The sequence below is a fragment of the Nerophis lumbriciformis genome, linkage group LG02 (assembly GCF_033978685.3).
Source record: "Nerophis lumbriciformis linkage group LG02, RoL_Nlum_v2.1, whole genome shotgun sequence".
NCBI classification, from domain to species: Eukaryota; Metazoa; Chordata; class Actinopteri; order Syngnathiformes; family Syngnathidae; genus Nerophis; species Nerophis lumbriciformis.
This window is the reverse complement of record NC_084549.2, coordinates 65,173,235-65,196,640: the sequence shown is the minus strand read 5'-3', so window position 1 is coordinate 65,196,640 and position 23,406 is coordinate 65,173,235.

Below are 23,406 nucleotides of genomic sequence, written 5' to 3'. Positions count from 1 at the left end.
TTCAGACCAAAGCGAACATTTTTTCTTGTACAAACACACAAACGCTGCTTTTAGCTCTTTTCTGGCCTGTGAAAAGAAGGAGGAAGACAAACACTGCCATGCATGGATGTTTGTGTCCTTGCACCCGCGTTTCAGTTCCTCGCACATTTCTTCTACCAGCGCTGGGAGAATGAAGAGTTCTGTCTTGGCAGCACGGCGCTTTACGGAATATTATGTACACTCTATTGAAAACAGGACAATGCAGGGATGACCGTGAAAAGAAGTCCGTGGCGCAAGAATGCAGCAACACCACAATGATGCGCTTACTAGCGCGGTGTGGCGTTGGCTACACGGCATCATGCTGCAGGGGGCGTCCTCTACCAGGGGTGTCCAAAGTGCGGCCTGGGGGCCATTTGCAGCCCGTAGATACAAGTCATAAATGATAAATAAATGGGTTGCACTTGTATAGCGCTTTTCTACCTTCAAGGTACTCAAAGCGCTTTGACACTACTTCCACATTTACCCATTCACACACACATTCACACACTGATGGAGGGAGCTGCCATGCAAGGCGCTAATCAGCACCCATCAGGAGCAAGGGTGAAGTGTCTTGCTCAGGACACAACGGACATGACGAGGTTGGTACTAGGTGGGGATTGAACCTGGGACCCTCGGGTCGCGCACGGCCACTCTTCCACTGCGCCACGCCGTCATGGCCAAAAATATTGGCACCTCCTGCATTTCTGTCGGATAATGCACCACTTGTCCTAGAAAATTGGTGAAATTTCAAATGTTTTGGTATTCACATGTTTATTTGTTTTGTTTGCTTTGGAACAACACACACACACACACACACACACACACACACACACACACACACACACACACACACACACACACACACACACACAAAAAGGGCCAAATCTGGTATTATTTTACACAACTCCAAAAAAAAAATAAAAAAAAATGGCCAAATCTGGTATTATTTTACACATAACTCCAAAAAATAAATAAATAAATAAATACATTTTAAAAAGGGCCAAATCTGGTATTATTTTACATATGACTCCAAAAAAAAAAAAATTTAAAAAAATAGCCTAATCTATCTTGTATTGTTTTTCACATAGCTCGAAAAACAAATTTCTTCTTTTTTTAAAAAGGGACAAATCTGGTATTATTTTACACATAACTCCAAAAAAAAATAAACATTTTTTTTTTTAAAAGGGCCAAAACTGGTATTATTTTACACATAACTCAAAAAAAATTAAAAAAAATAAAAATATTTATATATATATTAGAGATGCGCGGATAGGCAATTATTTCATCCGCAACCGCATCAGAAAGTCGTCAACCATCCGCCATCCACCCGATGTAACATTTGATCAGACCTGCACCCGCCCGCCATCCGCCCGTTGTTATATATCTAATATAGACGATGCAAGGCATTAGTGAGGCATACCTGCCAACTACTCCGGTTTTCCCGTAATTCGTACGGTTTTCATCAACCTATTCCGGGTTACGGTTGCAGTGATAAAAAATACGGTTTTTCATTAATTTAAAAAAAAAAAGGGTGAAAACTACGCGAATTGCACCTTGTGCAGACAAGATTTTTCGATCGGACACGGAGGAATTAGCGATGTAAAAGACCATGTTGGGACAAAAAAACACAAGTCTAATGCCGTTGCTAGCGATACAAGTGGAAAACTTTCAACGTTTTTCGTCGCCCAAACAGATTCTTTGGATGTGATAAATGCCGAAGTTTTATTTACGGAGGCAATAATTGAGCATGGACTTCCAATCGCACTGGCTGATCACATGGGACAGTTAAATGTTTGTAATGCAACCTTTAAAAATCATTACGCGGTGATCGCGGTCCCAAAAATAAACTTTTCTTGCATGATAATGTCCAGAAAAACTCGCTTTATATTACTATAGAGTCCTTTTAACGAATGAGTTTGATGGTTTATCACAAACCTTAAATGAAAGAAGTCCTTTGTTCTCCTGCACCATGCATGCGCTTTGGCCTTGCTTCGTGTTTGGTGCGCAATCCTGTCGGCTGTATTTCACAGCAGTCTTTGACAACTTGAAGTGGCATACAACATTTAAAACAAAGGGGTTATAGGAACAATCACTTTCAGTGTTTTATGCCACTTCAAGTAAACTTATAAAGTTACCATATCATTTTTGCAGTATGATCAATCTGATAGAATAAATTTGGATTTTAGCCACAAAAAGGTAATGACACCAATGTTATCTATTGGAATTGTTTAGTACTGTTATACTGTTAAAAGTGTTTATACTATTTATGCTTTGAAGTCCAAATTGAAGAAATCTTGTTAAGCATAACTACCAAAATACAGAAGTATGTCCTTAATATTTTTGCAGTGCTATTTCTGTTGAAAAGTTAAAATGATTACATTAGAGATGTGATGTGCCACTTTTCAAGTGTCTGATGGCTTAAATTAATTTTCATTAATTTTGCATATTTTGAATTCTTTTGAAAGGCTTACAAAAAAACTACATTTGAATTGTAATTCCATGCTATTGACAGGACTATTAATTTTAATGAAGTTAGCTTACCATGTTTACAGTATGATAATTGTGATAGAAATGTGAATTTTAGGCACAGAATATTTTTTACAATTGAACAAGGCAGTAGATTATACAAGCTTGGACAGAAAGTTAATAATGACACCAATTTTTTTTTTAATGGAATTGTTTAGTACTGTTTTACCATTTGTTTACTGTAAAAAGTGTTTATACTGTTTATACTTTCAATTAACAAATTGAAGTCTTGTGAAAGGTTGACAGGATAACTGGCATTAACTGTCAAAATAATTTCAAACTATTGAAGTTAGCTTACAGAATAAACATGTCAATCAACCCATATGATTTTTGCTGTAATATTTTTGTTTTGAAAAGTCACTGTGACTGATAGAAAAGTGATGGTTTTAGCAACATTTTAACCTGTCTGAATGCTAATAATCATTTTGCGTCGGGGGGCGAAGCCCTGAACCCTCCACCAGGACTTTGTCCTGGACCTACCGGGGCCTACGGCCCTTGGACCCTGGCTACTAGGTTTTTCTGATTTCAAAAGTTGGCAGGTATGGTGAGGTTATAAAGCTTTTGCCTGTTAAAGAAAGGAGACTGATCCAATGCAGCACAGACATTCGCGTGCCACGCTGTCACGACCCAGACGCACCCCAATGCGCAATCATATGGGAGCCGCGCTGAGCGCACCTCCAAGCGCGTCTCGCTGCCGGCGACGGCCGGGTATGGGCCCGACGCTCCAGCGCCATCCATTTTCAGGGCTAGTTGATTCGGCAGGTGGGTTGTTACACACTCCTTAGCGGGTTCCGACTTCCATGGCCACCGTCCTGCTCTCTATATCAACCAGGGTGAGCCCCACCCCTTTCGTGAGCGCACTGCGCGCGGAGTGACCCCTGTTACGCGCCCCCGGCAACAGGGGTGGCGGGCAGGTAAGCTGCGCGGGCGGAGCGCGCGGAGTGACCCCTGTTACGAGCCCCCGGCCACGGGGGTGGCGGGCAGGTAAGCTGCTTACCTGCTGCGCGTGACGCCGGCCGCGGCGAAGGCGGAAGAGGCGGGGTGTCGGTGCGGTGGGCGCGGTGGTGACCCTGGACGTGCGTCGGGCCCTTCTCGCGGATCGCCTCAGCTACGGCTCCCGGTGGGGCCCTCTCGGGGGAAGGGGCCTCGGTCCCGGACCCCGGCGAGGCGTCCCTTCTCCGCTCCGTAAAAGTGTCCATCTCTTTTCTTTTTTTTTCTTCTGTTGTGGCATATGCAGCAGGTGCCTGCTCGTTTTTCGTATGTGGGTAACAACATTTAACTATGTATATATATTTCCGAATTGGTTTAACTGCCACCCGCCTGAATCTATTTAAAATCTTTTTTTTTTTTTTTTTCAATCGCCTGACCCGACCCGACCCGACCCGACCCGCGGATAAAATCTAATTTTTTTTAATTTCATCCGCCCGATCCGCGGATAATCCGCGGACTCCGCGGTTGTGCCCGCAAACCGCGCATCTCTAATATATATATATATATATTTTTTTTTTAAAAGGGACAAATCTGGTATTATTTTACACAAGACTCAAAATAAAAATATAAATAAATAAAAAAAGGGCCAAATCTGGTATTATTTTACACAACTCCAAAAAAAAAAATTCAAAAATGGCCAAATTTGGCATTTATTTACTACACATGACTCCAAAAAAAATAATTAAAAAATAAAAAAATAAAAAAATGGCCAAATCTATCTGGTATTGTTTTACACATAACTCCAAAAACAATTTTCCTTTTTTTTTTTTTTTTTTTTTTTTAAAAAGGGACAAATCTGGTATTATTTTACACATAACTCCAAAAAAAAAAAAAAAAAAAAATTAAAAAGGGCCAAAACTGGTATTATTTTACACATAACTCAAGAAAAAAAATACATATATATATATATATATATATATATATTTTTTTTTTTTTTAAAGGGACAAATCTGGTATTATTTTACACAAGACTCCAAAAAAAAATAAAAAATAAAAAAGGCCAAATCTGGTATTATTTTACACATAACTCCAAAAAATATATATAAATACATTTTAAAAAAAGGGCCAAATCTGGTATTATTTTACACATAACTCAAAATAAAAATATAAATAAATAAAAAAAGGGCCAAACTGGTAATATGTTACACATAACTCCAAAAAAAAATTAAAAAAAATTAAAAAAGGGCCAAAACTGGTATTATTTTACACATAACTCAAAGAAAACCCCCAAAAACGGCCAAATCCGGTATTATTTTACACATAACTCCAAGCACATTTCGGGAGAACATCCACACCGTAACACAACATAAACACAACAGAACAAATACCCAGAACCCCTTGCAGCACTAACTCTTTTGGGACGCTACAATATACAATATTAGGCATAATAATGTGTTAATTCCCCGACTGTATATATCGGTATCAGTTGACATCGGATATCGGCAAAAAAGCCATTATCGGACATCTCCAATGCTTAGAATACAACTATTTCTTACAATACAATTCTGTACGTCCTTTGCTTTGTTAGTCTGTGGCCCTCAGTTGAACACGTTTGGGCACCCCTGACCTAAGCGTCCCTCCAGCTAGCACCACGCTACAACGTGCATTAAGTCGTTTTCTATCCTAAATGGCCTCCATGTTGGGGAGGAAAGTTCATCCATCACGCTAAGAGGCCATTTCCATAGATCCAGCCTGCGTGGCCGTGGCACCACGTCTCACCCTAATCACCCTAATCACCCGCCGTCTGCCTCTAACTGTCCCTCTGCCGCCACCAGTCAGGACGCCCCCGCCCCCCCATTAGCTCAGCGCTGGTGCGGCGTGCGACTGCAGAAAACACAGGGGATTGGACAAAGTCGTTAAGCTAACAGCGAGTCGTTTCGGACTCCGGTTCATTGGACACAGACTTTAACTGACAACATCATATTTACAAGAAACAGACAACTAAAAATGACAACAACAGGAAACGATGTGATGTGCATACCGGGCTGTGGTAATGCACACTCCCTGGGCTTGTGGTGGCGGATCTTCACTTTCACTCCTGAATACTTTATTGTTTAACTACCGAATAAATGCATGACGCAAGATACACCTCTCTATGAATTTTAATGTGGACTTCTACTCACTAAATATAGCTACAAATATGTAACCCTATTTACTAAATAATAGCTACAAATATGAACCTCTACTCGCTAAATATAGTTACAAATATGTACCCCTACTCACTAAATATAGCTACAAATATGTACCTTTAATATGTACTCATTAAATATAGCTACAAATATGTACCTTTACTCACTAAATATAGCTACAAATATGTACCTTTACTCACTAAATATAGCTACAAATATGTACCCCAACTTGCTAAATATAGCTACAAATATGTACCTCTACTCACTAAATATAGCTACAAATATGTACCTCTACTCACTAAATATAGTTACTAATATGTACCTCTACTCACTAAATATAGTTATAAATATGTACTTCTACTCACTAAATATAGTTACAAATATGTACCTCTACTCGCTAAATATAGCTACAAATATGTACCTCTACTCGCTAAATACAGCTACAAATATGTACCTCTACTCGCTAAATATAGCTACAAATATGTACCTCTACTCACTAAATACTGTATAGCTACAAAAATGTACCTCTACTTGCTAAATATAGCTACATTTATGTTCACCTACTCTCTAAATATAGCTACAAATATGTACCTCTACTCACTAAAAATAGCTACAAATATATATTTCTACTCACTAAATATAGTTACAAATATGTACCTCTACTCGCTAATTAAAACAACAAAAATGTACCACTACTCACTAAATGAAGCTACAAATGTGAAACATGAGAATAAAAACACTGAGGAACTAAACCTTACTAAAAATCTGAAAGGTTTCAACTCTCCGGCCTGCACATCAATAAAACCACATTTAACTTCCTCAAGCTGACGTGGAATCTGAAGATAAATAAACATCCTCCCCAAGTCGACTCCCACCAGTCTGGTGACATGAACGCCGGGCGACAGAGTGCTGCATTCAAGGTCCGACCCCGCTCCGAGTCGTCAGCGTGATGAGAAGGACATGACGCATGGATATGACATTGCATGTTTGGGGAGGAGGGGGTCTGTAGGGGGTTCAGGGCTAGGTCTGCAGCTAACGATGACACAACAGTCTGGACTGCTCAAAGGGATTTGATGTGACGTGGCGATGACGGACAGACGCCTTGGTTTCCCCTCGTCGTTAACCCCAAACATACCACCGCCCTCTGGACCACGATCCCAGAAAACCTCACTTCGCCTCATCTGCGAGATTCTGGAGACGTAGCTATCAGATTTCTGCCATTTCCTCCGCTAAGTGCTTGTAACAACACAGCGTGGCGGTGATATTCAATCATTCAGTCGTCCTTAATGCAACACTCGTGTATGGAAAAGAAATGTTTCAAATACCAACACATCCTCCCCAAGGACTTGAACTCTTCTTCATCCCAACGACAGAGATGAAAGCACAGACGAAGAAGATCAGCGAAAACAAGGACGTGATTTATCGGGCTGACTTTCAGTGGAAAAGGCTCAAAGTTCAAGGTGTCTCTCGTTTCTCTCGGTCTGAAATATGACCTTAGCTACCGAGGAACAGGCTAATCCTGTAAAATTGATAGTAATCCTGCTTTGGTAACAACAATCAGGTTTGAAGCGCTGAGGAACTTTAGCTAGCTTCTTCTTGTGTGGAATCATCATCATCAAACTCTGAAAACTGGAGCCTCATCTCGTTAAGAACGGCTTCAAACCCTCAACTTTTTCCACAAAGTGAAATATGTCTAAGGTTTTATCTGGATGGGAATCACTTTCTGACCTCCACTCCCTCAAAACGCATTGCGGCAAACTCACGCATTGTCCTCCATACTCGAACCCAAACATGGCCGCAGCATTGCGAAGAAGACGCAATACATCAAAGGCGGAATAATCCTACAGACTTTCAGGAGGCTTCTGCTCCCTGAGACATTTTAAGATTTGTGTCGGAGCTCTGAGGTCCCAGAAGGAGTCTTCAGCTCGCCTTCCCCCCCCCAAAAAAACAACAGGAGATGATAAAATGCGGTGGGAAGCGCTGAAGGCCAGTTGGCAAACATAAACAATCGCAAGCTGTTGTTTCTCTCTCCTTTCATTTGTGTTTGCATTCCAGTTTGTGCGAAACACGCTAGGAGATCAGGAGACTCCGTTTGTTTCCACTTAGTGTTGCAACCGAGACCAAACCGCAAGGATTCCTTCACCCGCCGTTGGAAGTTTTGTTTTCGGACTGCAACCACACTGTTGTGTGAGAAATAACAGGAGTAGTAGGAGAGAAATAACAGTTCGAAGAATTGTTTTCATAGAAGTTACTTGAATGTACTTTGGAACGCTACAGACTGAAATGCTCACACAGTTGTTGGGTCTTTACAGTTCGACTAAAGTACTGTAAGTGTCGGAAAGTGTTTATTTCAAAGTCCGACCAAAGCAGATGGAGAACCGGACGAATCAGAACAAGATGCCGAAAAAGAGATAGAAGCAAAATCAGAAGCAGAAGCAGAATTGGAAGAAGCAGGAGAAGTTGGATTAAAAACAAAATGAATCATAAGAAAATGTGATGAAGAAGAAGGAACATGAGAAGCAGAAGAATCCGAGAAGTACAAGCGAAAGAAGCAGAATCAGAAGACACAAGAAGAATCAGATGAAGATGAAGAAGAAAAAGCAAAATCCGAAGAAGAGGAAGAAGAACCAGAAGCAGAATAAATGGATAATAAAGAACAGTCAGAAGACTCGGACAAAGAAAACTCACAAGAAGATGAATCAGAAACAGACGTTTTAGCAATCTGTGGCCTCACTAATGCTAAGAGCAAAGCAACATGCTTCAGTTAGAATAGCTCTTTGGCAGAAAAGGGAGGAGCCAAGAGCTAGTTGTCAAAGAGCTGTGTTCAAACGACACAACCAACAATCAGTCTACTAGACAGGCTGTGAAAAAATATTCAAACACTTTGCCGTTTACTAATCACCAACCAGTCGCTAGTTCCAAATTAGACGTGTCAACTTCTCGTCTCTTGGTAGCACACACAAAGAAGCTCATTGGAGGGTCTGGCCCTTGTTTGAATTACTTTCTGTCTGGCTCTCAACGAAGGCGGACACTTCCCTTCCCTCTACCTTATCTCTCCTGCTTTTGCTTCTTGTATTGTCTTAACTTTCTTGGAGCCTCTGTTTGTACTGCTCACAAAAATGTAAACAACGGAATTGATCAACTGTCCTCTTAACGAAATTGACAAGACTTCTTGACAAGCTCTCGGATTCGGAGGGAAACTGCCTGTCCTGATGGAGCGTTTGTAACTGGACATACGATTGACTCTTGGGAGAAGTGGACTGTCCTGTGCCTGGCTATTCGTTCTTTCGAGAGCATATTCGGAATCATGATAACCGGGCATATGGTGGTTTGAGTAAGTGTATCTTCAAATTCGGAAAATGCTGGCAACCGTTCAAGGTACCCTAAAGTTGCCACACGTGATTGAAGGATAGGCGGAGCTGCGGGCACTCAGGCTTTCATGGTTTCTGGACTAAATCTGCTGCAAGTCAAGTATGATCCATTTGAGGACCAAGAATGGTCAATTGGAGTGAAATGTTCTACTCCCGTACCCCAGCTAAAACGGCTTGGCAAGGTTGTTGCTACGAGACTCCACCAGAGGACAGCGCGGTGAAGAAGCTCCAAATTCCTTTCCTGTCTTTCATGGACACACACCTGTTGTTTGTTGACTTTTGTTGGACTGACTGGTTGTGTTGTCGCCAAAACACTCTGTGAGCGCACCAAAGTCGAGAGACACGCGACTCTTCAGGCTTACACATGTACTCCACCCCCCACATACCATGCCTTGGTCGCTTTATACCCCTCGATAGGCATAGCTGTGTTTCCATTGCAATTTCGACTTTAAAGAGTGTTTTGCGTCAGGAGCCGGAGTACTCGCACAATCTCGTCCCGCGAGACTCCACTTTGAGGACGATTTTGCAGCCACCGCTGTTGCCGTAAAGTTCGCTCAAAGGCAACGCCCTAATGGCCCCCTTGACATTGTTCGGGCACGTGGGTCTCTCTGAGCCTGGGGGTCGGCCTATATTTCCAGGAAGGGACCCATGAGAAGGCGGCTCCCCCTGGCCGACCGATCGGAAGCGAGACCAAGACGACCCATCTGCATCTGGTTCGGTAATTAAGTAAATGCGGATAAAAGTCACGCTTTTGCGAAACACTTCAATATCCAAAACGTCGCAAAAAACACCCCATGAGAGCGCAAAAATGTTTTAGCGATATTTGAGAGGTTTTTCGAAATATGGGTGTTATCATTACCATTTTCTAATTGCAATATTTAGGTCTAGGAGTAAGTAGTCTTGGGTTCAATCCCGGGCTCGGGATTTTCTGTGTGGAGTTTGCATGTTCTCCCCGTGACTGCGTGGGTTCCCTCCGGGTACTCCGGCTTCCTCCCACTTCCAAAGACATGCACCTGGGGATAGGTTGATTGGCAACACTAAATTGGCCCTAGTGTGTGAATGTGAGTGTGAATGTTGTCTGTCTATCTGTGTTGGCCCTACGATAAAGTAGCGACTTGTCCAGGGTGTACCCCGCCTTCCGCCCGATTGTAGCTGAGATAGGCTCCAGTGCCCCCCGCGACCCCAAAGGGAATAAGCGGTAGAAAATGGATGGATGGATGGTCTAGGAGTAATGTAAATGTAGCTATTGACAACAGAGTCCCTACTTCTCTGCCTTGTTGCAAGTCTCGGGTTTTACAGTTCATATGTGCTTTGCTCAAGACTTGTTCCTGGTCTCAAACTGAGCCCCACACCATAGGATTTTTGTTTGGGATTTGCTTTCTCCTCATCCCCCATGTTCCTACCTTTCTATGGAAGCTTATCAGTGCTCCTGCTCTGTCTACCCTGTGTACTGTATGTTTGTTCTTGGACGGGTTGTACTAAAAAACACATTTTTTTGTACCTTTTAAGTGCAATGACAAAAAAGTCCATTCCATTAGTAAAGTAGCACAAAAACACAAGCGTTCATTTCAAAAAGATGATTGAGGGTTTCCATTTGTTAGTGTTGATATTTCCTGTCTGCCTCCGTGATTTCATAATCGGCTTCTATTTCAAAGTGTTCTGCTTTGGTTTCAGCAAAATGATGTAAAATAGCAGACAGCCCCACGTTGGAATATCATAAAAAACTAATGATACAATATCATAAAAATTTATTGGCCCATTTTGCGGAAATGGAAAATCATTTTTGCACGGCAAAAGATACCCGCCCCGTGTTGGAAGTCCATTGCTAGAATAAATCTCACTTGCAAGCTGGAGGAGCTCCAGGACGTCGTTACTGTCGCCTCATCTCCAGGTTTTAGCAAAGTAGATGTTTAGAACCTGACAGTCAATTGTTGCATATAATGGCGGACATTACGGCAAAGAAATTGGGAATAGCAATTCCCCCTGCAGGAATTGCAGCAATCATCTCTGGAATGATTGCAGCTTAATCCAAAATGGTTGATTTGGATCCATGGGCTACTTTGCTTTTTGAAAGAAGTCTGCTAAACCTTCTGTCTTTGCCGCACCGGAGCATGCTGGGAAACAGCGAACATTTCAATGACAATACAACTTTTTTGATATTTTCTAAATGTGTACACAGTTTGATGCAACTTTTAACAAATTTCATCTCCTTATGAACCACATAATTTACTTTGACATTGCAGACTGTAGCTACTGTATATAAAGAATGTACGATAGATGTTGGGCCAATACGAGTATTTATGTCACGCCAACAAAACTGGTTACATTCAAAAAATAGCTCCGATAACTGGCTAAAAACCAAGTATGTCGTCGATCTTGGAGGACTTTGTCACTGTTTCAGAAGACACTTCAAACATCACACTTCAACACATCAAACCTTATCATCCACCTGAAACGTGTGGAGAATGCATATACAAAACCCGTTTCCATATGAGTTGGGAAATTGTGTTAGATGTAAATATAAACGGAATACAATGATTTGAAAATCATTTTCAACCCATATTCAGTTGAATATGCTACAAAGACAACATATTTGATGTTCAAACTGATTTAAAAAATGTTTCTTTACAAATAATCATTAACTTTAGAATTTGATGCAAGCAACACGTGACAAAGAAGTTGGGAAAGGTGGCAATAAATACTGATAAAGTTGAGGAATGCTCATCAAACACTTATTTGGAACATCCCACAGGTGTGCAGGCTAATTGGGAACAGGTGGGTGCCATGCTTGGGTATAAAAGTAGATTCCATGAAATGCTCAGTCATTCACAAACAAGGGTGGGGCGAGGGTCACCACTTTGTCAACAAATGCGTGAGCAAATTGTTGAACGGTTTAAGAAAAACCTTTCTCAAGCAGCTATTGCAAGGAATTTAGGGATTTCACCATCTGCGGTCTGTAATATCATCAAAGGGTTCAGAGAGTCTGGAGAAATCACTGCACGTAAGCAGCTAAGCCCGTGACCTTCGATCCCTCAGGCTGTACTGCATCAACAAGCGACATCAGTGTGTAAAGGATATCACCACATGGGCTCAGGAACACTTCAGAAACCCACTGTCAGTAACTACAGTTGGTCGCTACATCTGTAAGTGCAAGTTAAAACTCTCCTATGGAAGGCGAAAACCGTTTATCAACAACACCCAGAAATGTCGTCGGCTTCGCTGGGCCTGAGCTCATCTAAGATGGACTGATACAAAGTGGAAAAGTGTTCTGTGGTCTGACGAGTCCACATTTCAAATTTTTTTTGGAAACTGTGGACGTCATGTCCTCCAGACCAAAGAGGAAAAGAACCATCCGGATTGTTATAGGCACAAAGTGTAAAAGGCAGCATCTGTGATGGTATGGGGGTGTATTAGTGGCCAAGACATGGGTAACTTACACATCTGTGAAGGCGCCATTAATGCTGAAAGGTACATACAGGTTTTGGAGCAACATATGTTGCCATCCAAGCATTGTTACCATGGACGCCCCTGCTTATTTCAGCAAGACAATGCCAAGCCACGTGTTACATCAACGTGGCTTCATAGTAAAAGAGTGCGGGTACTAGACTCGCCTGCCTGTAGTCCAGACATTGAAAATGAGTGGTGCAATATGAAGCCTAAAATACCACAACGGAGACCCCCGGACTGTTGAACAATTTAAGCTGTACATCAAGCAAGAATGGGAGAGAATTCCACCTGAGAAGCTTCAAAAATGTGTCTCCTCAGTTCCCAAACGTTTACTGAGTGTTGTTAAAAGGAAAGGCCATGTAACACAGTGGTGAACATGCCCTTTCCCAACTACTTTGGCACATGTTATAGCCATGAAATTCTAAAAAAAATAAAAGTTTATCAGTTTGAACATCAAATATGTTGTCTTTGTAGCATATTCAACTGAATATGGGTTGAAAAGGATTTGCAAATCATTATATTCCGTTTATATTTACATCTAACACAATTTCCCAACTCATATGGAAACGGGGTATGTATGTTTAAGAGTTTTTTCTTTATTCATAGTCATGTTTGGATCAGCTAGTATTTTTCCATGTATACTCAGTATACCAGTTTCTTTTTGTCTACATAGGTCTGTGTAGTGTTTTAGGCATTGGAATGTGAGAAGGATGCATCCCCCTCCTTATCTTGTCAGTGTTGGGGAACGGGGAGGCATTCCTTTCTGGGGGGACTGCTTTCCGATTCAAGAAGTAGTTTCTTTCCGTTTGGATGTTAGACCATCCCGAGATGACGGTATGACTGGATTGATGTGGGTTGGTCTCCTGAAGCTTCAGTAAAACATGATAATATTCCTATTCTGTCTTGATGGTCCTTCTTACTCTGCATATATGTCATCTGAAAGAATTTGGGATTGATCAGTGACTTTAATTCCCTGAGAGGGAATACTGGTCAGACGCAACAAACGCCAGCATCCCTACGACGGTGTTTTGAAAGCCTACGAAGTCTCTCCACCCCGTCATCCATGTCGTAGTTTTTAGCGCTTCCATAGCTGTCTACTGACAGATTTAAGAGAGAACTATGCATTTACTTTGTGTTAGAAATGGCAACAGTGAAGGATGCATGTGCCTGTACGAGCCAGGCTGCCCCACAACAGGAGGATAGAGAAAAAGTTATAAATACGTTATCGGTCTTGAGAAGCAGGAAGTCATCGGTATCTATCTGTACTCTACGCGGTTGTTTAGGGCCACAGCGACCGTGGTGGGTCACATGATCATGGCGACCTGTCACATCAGTACCTGATCATCACTATGGATGCAAATATACTTTGTCACTGCTAAACTTTTATTCATTGGTGACTAAACATGTCCTTTGTAATAGTTTTGATTCGGTTTAGCAGTGTCGCGGCAGTTTCCATTCAAAATCCCATTAGGATAATTGCTCATTTAGCATCGCTTCGAACGCCATCATCCTGACAGATTTATGGTCGTATTCATAAAACGACTTTAATATTTCACTTTATTTTGCAGCTGAACATTTTTACCAAAGATATTATGTCTAAAGAACATTTGTTTGTTCATAGTTTTTGCCCATTTATTACATTTAGTTTAGTTTTTTCAATTAATGCCAAAGCGGCAATGCAGTTTTGAATGTGATTCACTGTGCATTGCAATATCTAACTAACACCTTCCTTTCTTCTTTGACCTATCAACATATGTTTTACCTTTTCATATCAACTAACTTTGGGCATTATCTGGAATACAAACAGATGTCTATTGAACATATTGGAATGAACTGAATTGTTATTGTCAATGGTATATTTTTGTTTCGTGATGAGACTTCGAAGACACTCGACTGTACTAAACGGATCATAACAGATGATCTCTTAATATCTAATTATAAACATAATTGAACTTCATTTTTATCGGTTCTGTCTTTCATGCACACATTCAGGCCCGCATATTTAAATATACTTGTTCTGACTAGCGGCGTTATATAACAACGGCGTTATTAACAAGTAACAAGTAATGTACCGTATTTTTCGGAGTATAAGTCGCACCTGCCGAAAATGCATAATAAAGAAGGAAAAAAACATATATAAGTCGCATTTTTGGGGAAATTTATTTGATAAAACCCAACGCCAAGAATAGACATTTGAAAGGCAATTTAAAATAAATAAAGAATAGTGAACAACAGGCTGAATAAGTGTACGTTATATGAGGCATAAATAACCAACTGAGAACGTGCCTGGTATGTTAACGTAACATATTATGGTAAGAGTCATTCAATTAACTATAACATATAGAACATGCTATACGTTGACCAAACAATCTGTCACTCCTAGTCGCTAAATCCCATGAAATCTTATACGTCTAGTCTCTTACGTGAATCAGCTAAATAATATTATTTGATATTTTACGGTAATGTGTTAATAATTTCACAAATAAGTCGCTCCTGAGTATAAGTCGCACCCCCGGCCAAACGATGAAAAAAACTGCGACTTATAGTTCGAAAAATACGGTAATTAATTACTAATATGCACGTTACAACGCCGTTAGCGAGACGTTTGATGTAACGTGGCACGCTACTTTTGATGTGGTTGTATGGCAACAAGGTAGCGTCAGAAGGACGGGAAATTCGAACCAGTAAGTATTTTTTTTTTTTACCAATGAAAACAACTTCTAACACTAAAATGAACTTGATATTAAATAGAAGGAGGCAACATAACACAGCAAACAACACACAACAGGCAAGTACACGCACACATACACTACTACTACTTCGAGGGAATAATGACTTGAGTGACCATCCTTGTCCACGTTTGTGGACAAGGAGGCCACAGCCATGGAAGGACATTTCATTTCGACATGCAGCATTTATTCATAGGACCCAATGCAAACAACTTTCCCTAGTCATGGTGCAAAAAAACCCAAAAAAAAACACAAAATGTCAACAGATACGATCACTGAAGTTTGAAGATATTCAGTCACCATAAAACATTCAAAATTACACCCATCTATTACAAAGCATGGTGGAAAACACTCTCCACACTTATCCATGTTTGGAGGATTTCAGCTGATTGATACTTCTGATATTGTGTGTATATATGTATGTATATATATATATTGTGTATATATATATATATATATATATATATATATTGTGTATATATATATATATATATATATATATATATATATATATATATATATATATATATATATACCCCGCCTTCCGCCCGAATGCAGATGCAGCTGAGATAGGCTCCAGCACCCCCCGCGACCCCAAAAGGGACAAGCGGTAGTAAATGGATGGATATATATATATATATATATATATATATATATATACATACATCTATACATATATAATAAACATACACACATATATATATATATATATATATATATATATACATATATACATCTATACATATATACATATATAATAAACATATACATATATATATATATACACATACCGTATTTTCCGCACTATAAGGCGCACCGGATTATTAGCCGCACCTTCTATGAATTACATATTTCATAATTTTGTCCACCAATAAGCCGCCCCGGACTATAAGCCGCGCCTACGCTGCGCTAAAGTGAATGTCAAAAAAAACGCTGCGCTAAAGTGAATGTCAAAAAAACAGTCAGATAGTTCAGTCAAACTTTAATAATATATTGAAAACCAGCGTTCTAACAACTCTGTCCCAAAATGTACGCAAATGTGCAATCACAAACATAGTAAAATTCAAAATGGTGTAGAGCAATAAATAGCAACATAATGTTGCTCGAACGTTAATGTCACAACACACAAAATAAACATAGCGCTCACCTTCTGAAGTTATTCTTCATTCGTAAATCCTTCGAATTCTTCGTCTTCGGTGTCCGAATTGAAAAGTTGCGCAAGCGTGGGATCCAAAAATGGCCGGCTCCGCCTCGTCGAAGTCATCGGATTCAGTGTCGCTGTTGTTGTGCAGCAGTTCTGTGAATCCTGCCTTCCGGAAAGCTCGGACCACAGTTGTGACCGAAACTATCTGCCCAGGCATTTACGATCCACTGGCAGATGTTGGCGTATGTCGACCGGCGCTATCTGCCCGTCTTAGTGAAGGTGTGTTCGCCTTCGGAGCTGTGTGAAAAAAGCCACCCGGCCTCTTCGCGTAAACTTCCCTTAACCACTCGCTCATCTTTTCTTCATCCATCCATCCCTTCGAGTTAGCTTTTATGATGACGCCGGCTGGAAAGGTCTCTTTTGGATGGGTGGAAGTTAGCATGGCAAGCTAGAACCACAGTGAAGGATGACTCCTCATTCCCTGTGGTGCGAATATTCACCGTACGTGCTCCCGTTCCACAGTGCAGTTCACAGGAATATCAGTTGCTGTGAAATACGGTAGTAATCCGTGTGCGGATGGAGAGATTGCGTCTTTTTATGATCCGGATCCTTGTCGCGTAGTAGGAGCCATTTTGTGGTCTTTACAGATGTAAACAGGAAATGAAACGTACGGTGATATCCGCGCGTTTTTTCTTCTTCTTCCGGGGGCGGGTGAAGCGCTTCCTGTTCTATGGGGGCGGGTGCTTTCCTTGGCGGTTGCTTGCGTAGAAGAAGAAGCGCTTCCTGTTCTACCGGGAAAAAAGATGGCGGCTGTTTACCGAAGTTGCGAGATCGAAACTTTATGAAAATTAATCGTAATAAAGCGCACCGGGTTATAAGGCGCACTGTTAGCTTTTGAGAAAATTTGTGGTTTTTAGGTGCGCCTTATAGTGCGGAAAATACGGTATATACATCTATACATACATATATAATAAACATATTTATATATATATATACATATATATATATATATATATACATACATATATATATATATATATATATACACATATATATACACACATATATACATCCATACATATATAATAAACATATATATATATATTCACATATATACATCAATACATACATATATAATAAACATATATATATATATATATTCACATATATACATCAATACATACATATATAATAAACATATATATATATATATATATATATATATATATATATATATATATATATATATATATATATATATATATATATATATATATATATATATATACACATATATACATATATAATAATGCGGCCCCTGAGTCAAAAAGTTTGGACACCCCTGTGCTAGATATTTGAAGTTATTTTTTACTCTTTTCAATTAATTCTCTTAGTAATGAAATACATTTATTAAAGAGTAACTCCGCTAGCTATTTAATTTTGGGGGGAAAGTAACGAGTAACAATAGTAAAATACTTTTTAAAAGTAATTGGCTATGTGGACACTGTACAGTAACAGATAACGACATTAGTCGACACAAGGATCGATTGTGCGCTTTATTATATATAAACTTGTTGATCTGTTGTCCTGGAACGAAAACAGATCTTATCAGGGTCGTTGGAGACATTGACTTTGTGTGTCCAATAGGTTCAAGTAGGGGGAATCCATCCAGTAAATCAATCACCTCCCATCACGAGAAGATTGAAGGAGCACATGACACACACACACACACACACACACACACACACACACACACACACACACACACACACACACACACACACAATCTGGTATTTGTTACCTTCTTGAGACCTCCGAAAAATGCCTACCCCTTTAGGTCTACCCTTTCTAGATATATAAAGAAGTGTATTTACAACATTAATAATACATACATACTATGCAAATATAAAAAAGCTTGTTGTGAAAAATTAGTTGGAATTTCACAAGAAAAAGTTCACAATTTCACGAGAAAAACGTAGAATTTTGGCAGTTATAATAAAAGACATAAATTTACTCAACGCAAGTCACCATTTTACAAGAAAAACTGAACATTTGTGCAATATTATGATAAAAGTTGAAATTTTACTCAATAACAGTCGCAATTTTACAAGAAAACTTTTTTATAAAAAGAGTCGTAATTTTAATATTTTCAATATTTTATGAAAACTTTAAAATTTTAGCAATATTATAATAATAATCGGAAATTTAGTTGGCAAAACTATGACAAAAGTCATCATTTTACTCCAAAAAATGTCAAAAAAAAATTTTAAAACAAAAAAAAAGGGCAATATTGTGATAAAAGTCCGACTTTTATACGACAAAAGTCACCCTTTTGCGTTCAAAAGTAATAATTTTTCATAAAAAAGTAATCATTTTACGAGAAAATATTGCAATATTACAGAGACAGAAAGAATATGAGAAATTGTTCCTGATTTCTTAAAAAAAAAGTCGACGCATTGTGAGGAAAAGACTGCTTTTAGCAAATTTTTTGTTTATAATTGTTTTTTTATCTTCATTATTTACTTCGTTATTACAGTATGTCTCTTTATACATATTTATTTTATTAATTTTGGCCAAAGAGTCTCATTTCAATTTCTTACACACACTTGTTATTTCATATGTTGACCAGAGGGGGAGCACTTTTAAAACCGACAGAGTCAATTAGAAAAATCCCTCCTTTTTAGGACCACCCTATTTGTGATAGATGTCACCACCAGGGGTGCAAATGAGACATTCTCTATTAGATGCAATGCTTTTCCGTATTGGGACCATGATTTAAGTCCTAACTTGTTCACCGGTCCTTGCTGATGTCTCAAGAAGGGTAGAAATACAAGAACACACACAGGATGTACTTAAACACACAGAGTAGTTGTGTGTTGACTTTTAAAGGACATCCCATCGACGTACACGGTCCTGACTAATACCCGGTGCGCAGTCATAGATGTAATTAAGTGCAAAGTCCACTGACCGTTTCCTCCCGACCTGTAAACATGGGTGCCAATAAACGTGATGTAAGGATTCCAGGGACAGTAATAGCGTTTGATTATCTGTCTGCTGTGAGTTAGCCTTCCTGGGGGTGCCGGAGCATTCCCAAAGCCCCTCCAGTCCACAACTGTCAACCTTTACGGATGGATCGTGGAGTTGAGTTGCGCATCCGAGATGTTTTCCTTTTCTCGCCGACTCCAATCGGATCCATCGTTGAAATCCAGTTTGGAAAGCACTTAGAACTCTCTCACTCCGTGACGTGCAACCTTTTGAACTCGACACGCTTCAAATTCCTCCCCGGGCTTCTGTCGCGGCCGTGTTATTGTTCATGGAGGACTACTCCGACAATGCGCTACGCGCGCCGTGCATGAATAAGAGAAGAGGACTTGACAGAAGTCGGGTTTTAATGTACAACCCGACTCAACTCGGCGAGATGACTTCAGACGGCCGTCGCCGTCGGGCCGTCATTAACGGACGCCTTCGGGCTCATGAGTCAAAACACCGGCGAACTCCAAACTGGGGCCTGAGGTGACCGAACACGCTTTATCAAGGCGTCAACAATTACCAGCCTCTTCTTTCCCTCAGGCTGAACGGTCCAAAAAGACACTTCACTGACTCTCTGAAGTCTAACAATGGAACAAGTCTCTCAAAGTGACACAGTACTCTCAATATTAATAGGATAGTCAGAGATGTTCATTTACTTAGTAACCTATTGTTACTATAACAATCTACAAGGTTAATACAGTTCCCCTGTCTTTCTTCCCCTGCATTTATCTGCTTTCTTTTGTATTTCAAGTTATCATTACATATATGTATTATTGCATTTGAAACAATTGTATTGTTGTTAATCGACGTAATTGCATTCACACATACGGTTTTCTACACCAAAATTCATCCATGTATAAGCCTGCTGCAATGCAAGCAGTCCATATTGTTATTTCTCACACTTCAACTTTTATTATTATAGTGCCGCACGTTTCTATTACGCTTAATACAAGATGAACCGGCCAACGAACCCCCACATATGTTATACCGTCGGAAAGGGGCTGTTCGTGTTACCAAGAACAACAAAATTCACGAACAACAAAAAAAAATGGGCCTATTGAATAGGTTAAATTGGCCAATTGATTTGGTACGCACCTTTTGTCTAATACGAGACGAAGCGACCAACAAACCCCCACATATGTTATACCGTCGGAAAGGGGCTGTTCGCGCCGATGGCGGAAATTTAAATTGGGAACATTTCGTGTTACCATGAACAACAAAATTCACTAACGGGAAAATAAATTGGGCCTATTGAATAGGGAAAATTGGCCAATTGTTTTGGCACACACCTTTTGTCGCGTGGTTAGGGGCGTGGTTAAGAGGGGAGGAGTATATTTACAGCTAGAATTCACTGAAAGTCAAGTATTTCATATATATATATATATATATATATATATATATATATATATATATATATATATATATATATAAATATATATATATATAAGAAATACTTGACTTTCAGTCAATTCTAGCTATATATATATATATATATATACATATATATATATATATATATATATATATATATATATATATATATATATATATATATATATATATATATATATATATATATATATATATGTATATATAAATAAAAGAAATACTTGAATTTCAGTGTTCATTTATTTACACATATACACACACATAACACTCATCTACTCATTGTTGAGTTAAGGGTTGAATTGTCCATCCTTGTTCTATTCTCTGTCACTATTTTTCTAACCATGCTGAACACCCTCTCTGATGATGCATTGATGTGAGGCACGCACAAAAGTGCTTTCATCAAATGCATTAGAGTCTGGAATCTTCCAACTCTCCCTAGCATGGTCCAAAACCGGTCAATCTTTGCTTCCTGAGGAAGATCTTCAGTGCCAAGCACTTGGTAGTCCACTACTTCTTCCCGGAGGCTATCCAGGTCCAATCGCAGCTGCGGCTTGGAACTTAGAAGCTGTTATGAGAGTAGCATATGTGTGTGTGTGGCCCTTTAATAGGTGAGCATGTGAGGTGAGTGACGTCAGTGAGTGTGTGGGCGAGAGAAGAGAGGGAGCGGTAGCGTGAGTGCAGGCGGGGACTAGTTTGTTTTGTGTTGGATTGGCTGTGTGCAAGCAATCAATAAAGCAAGATTTTCAACTAATCGCCGGACTCAGGCAGGAAAGGTGCAACAAAGCGTATTTCTTCATCTTACTCATCGTCGGCGTCGCCACGGCTGTATCTTTCTCGTTCTTCTGCTTCATCTCCTTGTTGTGTACGCAGTTGTGCACTGCACTCTCTAAAAGCCGTATATGTTATTGATGTTATAGATGGCAGTATTGTCCTGTTTAAGAGTGTCACAACATTGCTGTTTACGGCAGACGAACTGCTTTACGGTAGACAAAAACATGACTGCTGTTGTTGTGTGTTGTTACCGCGCTGGGAGGACGTTAACAAAACTGCCTAACAATAAACCCACATAAGAAACCAAGAACTTGCCCTCGATCATTCTACAGTTATAATGTGTTTGGTCAGGCACACTGTTTATATCGTGGGAAAGCGGACTCAGGTCCACATGGAGCTGGAGGGGGCGTGGCCTCCAGCTCCGCCTGAATTTCGGGAGAACATTTGTCCCGGGAGGTTTTCGGGAGAGGCGCTGAATTTCGGGAGTGTCCCGGAAAATCTGGGAGGGTTGGCAAGTATGAATACGAGACGAACCGGCCAACGAACCCCCACATATGTTATACCGTCGGAAAGGGGATGTTCGCGCTGATGGCGGAAATCTAAATTGGGAGCATTTCGTGTTTCCATGAACAACAAAATTCACGAACAAACTAAGAAAATGGGCCTATTGAATAGGGAAAATTGGCCAATTGATTTGGTACACACCTTTTGTCTAATACGAGACGAAGTGGCCAACGAACCCCAACATATGTTATACCGTCGGAAAGGGGATGTTCGCGCCGATGGCCGAAATCTACATTGGGAACATTTCGTGTTACCATGAACAACAAAATTCACGAACGAAAAAAAAAAATTAGGCCTATTGAATAGGGAAAATTGGCCAATTGATTTGGTACGCACCTTTTGTCTAATACGAGACGAACCGGCCAACGAACCCCCACATATGTTATACCGTCGTAAAGGGACTATTCGCACCGATGGCGTAAATCTAAATTGGGAACATTTTTTGTTACCATGAACAACAAAATTCACAAACGAAAAAAAGAATTGGGCCTATTGAATAGGGAAAATTGGCCAATTGATTTGATACGCACCTTTTGTGTAATACGAACCCCCACATATGTTATACTGCCGGAAAGGGGCTGTTCGTGTTACCAAGAACAACAAAATTCAGGAACAAAAAAAAAATTGGGCCTATTGAAAAGGGAAAATTAGCCAATTGATTTGGTACGCACTTTTTGTCTAATACGAGACGAACCGGCCAACGAACCCCCACATATGTTATACCGTCGGAAAGGGGCTGTTCGCGCTGATGGCGGAAATCTAAATTGGAAACATTTCATGGTACCATGAACAACAAAATTCACGAACGGAAAAAAAATTGGGCCTATTGAATAGGGAAATTTGGCCAACTAATTTGGTACGCACCTTTTGTCTAATACGAGACGAAGCGGCCAACGAACCCCCACATATGTTATACCGTCGGAAAGGGTCTGTTCGCGCCAATGGCGGAAATCTAAATTGGAAACATTTCGTGTTACCATGAACAACAAAATTCACAAACGGAAAAAAAAATTGGGCCTATTGAATAGAGAAAATTGGCCAATTGATTTAGTACGCACCTTTTGTCTAATACGAGACGAAGCGGACAACGAACCCCCACATATGTTATACCGTCGGAAAGGGGCTGTTCGTGTTACCAAGAACAACAAAATTCACGAACAAAAAAAAAAATTGGGCCTATTAAATAGGGAAAATTAGCCAATTGATTTGGTACGCACCTTTTGTCTAATACGAGACGAACCAGCCAACGAACCCCCACATATGTTATACCGTCGGAAAGGGTCTGTTCGCGCCGATGGC